Source organism: Branchiostoma lanceolatum, chromosome 3 (assembly GCF_035083965.1).
Source record: "Branchiostoma lanceolatum isolate klBraLanc5 chromosome 3, klBraLanc5.hap2, whole genome shotgun sequence".
Taxonomy (NCBI): domain Eukaryota; kingdom Metazoa; phylum Chordata; class Leptocardii; order Amphioxiformes; family Branchiostomatidae; genus Branchiostoma; species Branchiostoma lanceolatum.
Genome location: NC_089724.1, coordinates 5,748,990 through 5,755,762, shown reverse-complemented (window position 1 = coordinate 5,755,762; position 6,773 = coordinate 5,748,990). Strand labels below are relative to the sequence as shown.

Sequence of the window (6,773 nt, the reverse complement as noted above, 5' to 3'; positions counted from 1 at the left end):
GCACAGACAGAAAATGGGGAAGAAATCTCAATATAGCACGTGACTATTCTATTCTAGATACTGACAATACATTCTTTCTTATCGGGTTTGACTTCTTTTTCCGAGACGGTGGAAGACGAATGATCCCCCTTTTTCTGTAATGTGTGGGTTTTGTGATCTTAAGAGGAGAGTAGTTTTCTTTTTGTCCGCAAACGTGGTAAAATTTAGATGGAATCTGGTGGCCTCTTTAAACGGCTCATTTCATTCGTGATCTTACTAGAAGGGGCAATTTGAAATAAAATGTGTTTCGTCTTCCGTGTTTGCACGTGCATATGTGACAATTTCATCATCACAGTTATCAGTCTCTAAGCTAGTAATCAGCCGTAGGGGCAGAAAAGCGTTCACCGTAAAAAGTCACTAATTGGTAGCCGTGGTAGTGTTCAACTTTTGAAACAGTCATTATAGTTCAGATATTCAGAGGTGTTCAGAAAAAGAAATTGTTATAGATTTGCACCTGTAGCATATGTTTCAACGCCATGGCTGATTTTTAGTTTGGCCTATTGGATTTTGTAATTTTCTACCGTTTGGAACTCAACAGGTGTGGGGGAACTGTCGCCTGATTCTGAGAGCTTACGGATTTCTTCAACAAAATCTAGTTTCAGTCTGCCGTCAGTAAATTTGTACTGATTTGTTCTTCGTGAAATGTATTCGCATGCGGGTTTAAACTGGAATTGTCGTTGGTTATACATGTATAAACGTGGTATTACTCAAGTCAGTGACTCTTCGTAATGCCATTGTGCTGGTGTTGTTGGTTGATTAAGTCTCACTCAACGCATAACAAATCGACGGCTGTTTGCACACAATAGCCCGCCGGCAAAACGCACACCGGGGGAGATGCCCCGGCACGTTCTTGGGATGTTCGCGGGGTAAGGAGCCGAGTCACGGTCACGGACGCGGAACGACACACGGCCCTCACAACGATAAACCCGCCGCCATCTTGACAACAGGCCGCAGTGTCGCATTGTTTTCCTGGTGACCAAAAATTTTTAAATTTAGACACTATAGTCAGGTTGTAAATTTTACTCAGCTGTGTGTGTGTGTGTGTGGTTCGGAGTACGATGCAGAGCAGACGAGAAGTGCGGTATCCATGACGACCACGGTGTCGTCTGCAGGGACCTCACACGACAAGGTGAGCGGGCTGTCATGCTGTCTTCTCAACGTTAAATTTTTAATTCTAACGTCAAAAATCAGCAGAATATACAAAATGCCATACGACTTCTAGTCAGTATCACTGTGCTTGTTTGCTGCGTGAATGCTCCTGCGACTCTACCAGTAAAGGAGTATGAATCTGTGTGAGACTTGGAAAAAGGCAGTTGTAGGAATTTGATTGCACAACCCATACCGAGTGAGGGTAATAGTTTAAGACAGTCGTATAGTTGTAAGAGAGCGGGGATTTGATTTAGTTGTAGGGAGAAAATGGAGCGTTCACAGTTGAAACGAGGGGGTAGACAGGAAAAAGACATAACATTTTCGCGGCGGTTTTAAGTTCGCGGTGAAGAAGTCACCACTAAAACGGCGAACATAAAACCACCGTGAATATTTCCCCCTTTACAGTAACTCTCACTTTCTTGCCGGTGCCCATTCTGACATGCCCTCTAAACACTTCCACCAGAAGTAACTCACGTCAGGCTGTACAGTACGCTCACACTGCCTAAGTGCCAGATCTAATTCATTTCACGCCATTTCCTTGAGAGACAACTTAACGAAAAAGGAACACACATCAAGGGAGTAATGATTAAAAACGCTGTGCGCTGGGCGGTGAACCGTTTGCCTTTCAAGTGGGTCCGGGCTGAGGATGAAACATTTCAGCCCGTCTGTTCAACATCTGGTGCTGAGAGATCACACACTCGTCACGACGACTGCTAGTGACAGCTTGTCCAAACCTCTTTGGACTGAGAGACAATGCGAAGAGTACAGGAGAAAGTCTGCCTCTGGCACTTCGATTAGATTAGATTAGCCTCCATCAGGCCCTCCTACGGGCGCATGGATCGTAGAATTTGGCAGAAAAAGGAATCATTAGCCAGTAGAGTCATTCCTCGGTGACGATCACATTTCACCCGCGTAACGGAGTCTGCAAATGAAACCCTGGCAAATATTCTACATGATAGCCGGCGTAGTTAGTCTGGTAGAGACGACGATCAGATAGTGCCGCAAGTTCCGTCTCATGTTTTGTTCCCAGCAGCACACTGCATGCTCAACGTTACATAATCAATAAGATATAAATAGTTTTCATAGAACGGTTATCAGCTCAGTCTGAATCGAATAATATCCTGTTGCGTTGTATATTGTGCGACAGACGGTTTTCGCCGTCGGCTAGTTTTGACTCCAGACCGTTTGGGACTCAGGCTTCGCTACCCAAGACAAGAACTCTAGGTATTTCTAGATGCTAGTATTTTCTGACTACTAAATCCCTAGATTATGTGGCATTATTTATTCAAGATACATATCTGTTGGTAGGCAACGCTGAACTCTTGTTCATATAGCCCCTTATTGGTTAATCAAGCTTCCGATAGCGCATTCACCTCTCCCCCCCCAAACTTGACAACAGCCAGGGGGCTGTAGCTACGGACGAAGTCCAGAGCGGACGCATAACAAAGATTCATGTCATGCACAGAAGGTGCATCATACCCAACGGAGAGAGGTCCCTTGTAAAATCAACTAGAGATCTGCCGTCAGAAAGTCTTGTGTCAAAACTGAGGTTTCTTTTCGGCGGTGTGGGGCACATTTTTTTTTTCCGTTTAGGACGAGCCTTGGCGGTGGGATGTTTGAGTAGTCAGGTTCGGGCGGAGTGATCTGTCAGCAGTATCCGAAGGGTCAAAGGTTGATGTGTCATTGTTTGTACGGATGTAACTTTGGGGGAGAGTCAGCAAAACGTTCAAGCTTGATTGTCGACAGCTTTGGCGGTGAACGCGTTGGTGGTTTTGGTTGAACGTGAGAGTTGGAAAGGTGAGTGTATTATGTTGCTTTCGATCATTTTATTTTCATGAACCTGTCGTAGTTATACAGAGAATAACAGCTGAACTCATGAGCTTGGAACATCTACTAACATAATTCCACCACGGTACATAATTCCAACACCCTGACAAGATACGTCCAAATAGATCTCCAACCCAACGTCCCACAGTATGATAAAATTGAATGAATGAAAGACCTTTATTGCACGTTTATGCTCTGATGAGCTAAGTACAGGTCACGGTGACAAGTAGAAATACAATGCACGCCTGTACATCTAAGCTGTACAAACCTGGGGGTGCTGCAAAAGATATCTCTCATACTCACTGCTTTATCAAAGTGGCGGATTAATGTTAATCGAGGTTACTGTCTATGTTCACGATCATGAGAAATAAATCTTTTTCATTGCTTGCGATTTCACCAAGTACTACAAGTGCCTAGATGTCCGATTTACGTTTATTTTGCGTGATGAAAATGTGACCCGTAAACGTTATCCTTGCAGAAAGGACAGGAAGCAAATACAAATGTCTATGCGCTGCGAGCTATAGTTTTTCTTCCCCGATTCGTGCATCTTACCTTGGCTAGTGCAAGGAACCCTTGACGTCCTTTACGAAAGGGATTTTTGCCAATGTGAGATCTCAAGTTAGAAGCAGGGTGCAATCATGGAGAATATACTGAGACATTCACACGCTTATTTATCGATCTGATCGATCAGTGCATTAGTGAAGTCGGCCGATACGTACTTAAGCAAGTGAACACGCCTCTCCGATTACCTGAAAGCCCGTCAGACGTTTTCGAGCACATACAGGTTTCTGTAAACGCGTCTCAAAGGATAAAGTCTTGGCAGAAGTTTGCTTAAGCACATGTCTTGGCCCTTACAACGCGAGACCTTCTTACATTCCAAAATCTGGTCTTTATTACAGTTGACTGGAGAAAAATGTTTCCGGTTACCCGATCAACCCTAGCAAAACTTGCCAACCCTAGCCTTTTTTGGGTCGGCTGCTGGCAAGGGACATACAGTATTTCAATCTGCCATCTGAGTGATGAAATTCAAAACAGATTTTCTGTATTTGACACTCTCTTAAACATATGAGGGCTTATACGAATGTGCAGTAAACATTGCACTTTTGTGTTCAATTATCGATAAATTTCCTTCCTTCCTCCCTTCCTCCCCTCCTCCCCTCCTCCCCTCCTCCCCTCCTCCCCTCCTCCCCTCCTCCCCTCCTCCCCTCCTCCCCCCCTCCCCCCTCCCTCCCTCCCTCCCCCCCTCCCTCCCTCCCTCCCTCCCTCCCTCCCTCCCTCCCTCCCTCCCTCCCTCCCTCCCTCCCTCCCTCCCTCCCTCCCTCCCTCCCTCCCTCCCTCCCTCCCTCCCTCCCTCCCTCCCTCCCTCCCTCCCTCCCTCCCTCCCTCCCTCCCTCCCTCCCTCCCTCCCTCCCTCCCTCCCTCCCTCCCTCCCTCCCTCCCTCCCTCCCTCCCTCCCTCCCTCCCTCCCTCCCTCCCTCCCTCCCTCCCTCCCTCCCTCCCTCCCTCCCTCCCTCCCTCCCTCCCTCCCTCCCTCCCTCCCTCCCTCCCTCCCTCCCTCCCTCCCTCCCTCCCTCCCTCCCTCCCTCCCTCCCTCCCTCCCTTCCTTCAGCTGAACTTAGAAAAAAAACAGAGAAAAAGAGAATTCGACCCTAATTTTGCTTCGACATTATTTTGCTTCCTAGACCGAACCCTTAGTTAGTAACCCTGCGACCCTCGCTGAAATTTCTTTGCCGTTAATCAAATGGCGCAGACGATCGCGACATATCTGGGTCAGCTCCGACGAGCACAGGGCGAAAGTTTTTACTAACAGGGAATTCATTTACCGTTAATGGATATACTTAGAGTCTGAATACATAGTCAAATTGACGTGCTAGTATTGTATAATGTTCCAGGCTCTAACATTTAGGTAAGAAGCCACATTAGTATGACACAAATGTAGTATTTATTTATCCATCACGGTAGATATAGCAACAGGTGGCAGCATCATAATCACTCTCAATCTACGTTTTGCGTGACTATATGTATGTAGCACTGTTGTTACTTGGCCCTATGCACACAACATCCAATTGAAATGAAATTCAAAACAGATTTTCTGTATTTGACACTCTCTTAAACATATGAGGGCTTATACGAATGTGCAGTAAACATTGCACTTTTGTGTTCAATTATCGATAAATTTCCTTCCTTCCTCCCTTCCTCCCCTCCTCCCCTCCTCCCCTCCTCCCCTCCTCCCCTCCTCCCCCCCTCCCCCCCTCCCTCCCTCCCTCCCTCCCTCCCTCCCTCCCTCCCTCCCTCCCTCCCTCCCTCCCTCCCTCCCTCCCTCCCTCCCTCCCTCCCTCCCTCCCTCCCTCCCTCCCTCCCTCCCTCCCTCCCTCCCTCCCTCCCTCCCTCCCTCCCTCCCTCCCTCCCTCCCTCCCTCCCTCCCTCCCTCCCTCCCTCCCTCCCTCCCTCCCTCCCTCCCTCCCTCCCTCCCTCCCTCCCTCCCTCCCTCCCTCCCTCCCTCCCTTCCTTCCTTCAGCTGAACTTAGAAAAAAAACAGAGAAAAAGAGAATTCGACCCTAATTTTGCTTCGACATTATTTTGCTTCCTAGACCGAACCCTTAGTTAGTAACCCTGCGACCCTCGCTGAAATTTCTTTGCCGTTAATCAAATGGCGCAGACGATCGCGACATATCTGGGTCAGCTCCGACGAGCACAGGGCGAAAGTTTTTACTAACAGGGAATTCATTTACCGTTAATGGATATACTTAGAGTCTGAATACATAGTCAAATTGACGTGCTAGTATTGTATAATGTTCCAGGCTCTAACATTTAGGTAAGAAGCCACATTAGTATGACACAAATGTAGTATTTATTTATCCATCACGGTAGATATAGCAACAGGTGGCAGCATCATAATCACTCTCAATCTACGTTTTGCGTGACTATATGTATGTAGCACTGTTGTTACTTGGCCCTATGCACACAACATCCAAGCAGATGTAAGGATCCGGATTATCATTTCCATGAAAAATGAAGAAATAGTTTTCGGCCTGTCTATGTGAGTGTGTATTTGTGTCAATACGCGCAAGGTCATTCCTAAACGCGATGGCGTCGTTGTACCAATTCGCGTGTGACTGGCAATCGGAGCACTTAGAGGCTTGTTAACTGATCCCTCCGCCATTGCTAGGGTACTATTTTCACACAAAAAAAACGTAGTACTGATGGTACTGGTGTTAAATCACACAGTATATCGAGACTGATTAAAGAAACCTAAGGTCACGTCGTCCACAAATCTTCAATCTTCTGTTGGTTTTCGTCAGGGGCCGGCGACAACTTTGTGTTGGGACGGAAGAGAATAGCGTGACTTAATTGAACCAAGCCGAGAACGGATGATAACGGGGACAGTGAAGTTGAGTTACGTTGTTTTTCTGGCGCTGTGGAAACAATGAATGGATTGGACGCGGAGGACTTGTGTCTAGAGAAGGACAAAGTGTGACGCTTGTGGAATGTAAGCCAAGGAAGATGTGTCAGCAGTTTGTTTTGGCGGTTGCTGAATTCTTACAGTTTGAACTTTTCACGCAATCTGCAGTTGTTGAGAGATTTCTTTTTAGCTCTGAAATGATGAAACTGGGAAAGAAAATTCGAAAGCATTATAGCCTTGTTTATAATCTGTCATAATTCATCATCATGGCCTGTTTTTTTTTTAATGAGAAGCGCGTTTGTTACAGTTGGAGTAGCCTGAAGTAGGCCTTGATTGTATGATTACCGAAGTGCAG

General features: G+C 46.6%; 1 protein-coding gene across 2 annotated transcripts in view; it reads left to right on the top strand.

Annotated features, from left to right (window-relative positions):
- The first annotated feature begins 1,060 nt into the window (after positions 1–1,060).
- LOC136429849 (soluble guanylate cyclase 88E-like) overlaps positions 1,061–6,773 on the top strand; it is a 59,177-nt gene continuing 53,464 nt past the window's right edge. The window contains exon 1 of one of the 2 annotated variants that reach the window (XM_066419889.1): positions 1,061–1,168. The gene's annotated coding sequence lies outside the window, so the exon portion shown is untranslated. Of the gene's footprint in view, positions 1,169–2,881; positions 2,986–6,773 lie in introns of those variants that run through there. The other variant, XM_066419892.1, reaches the window with a different exon arrangement.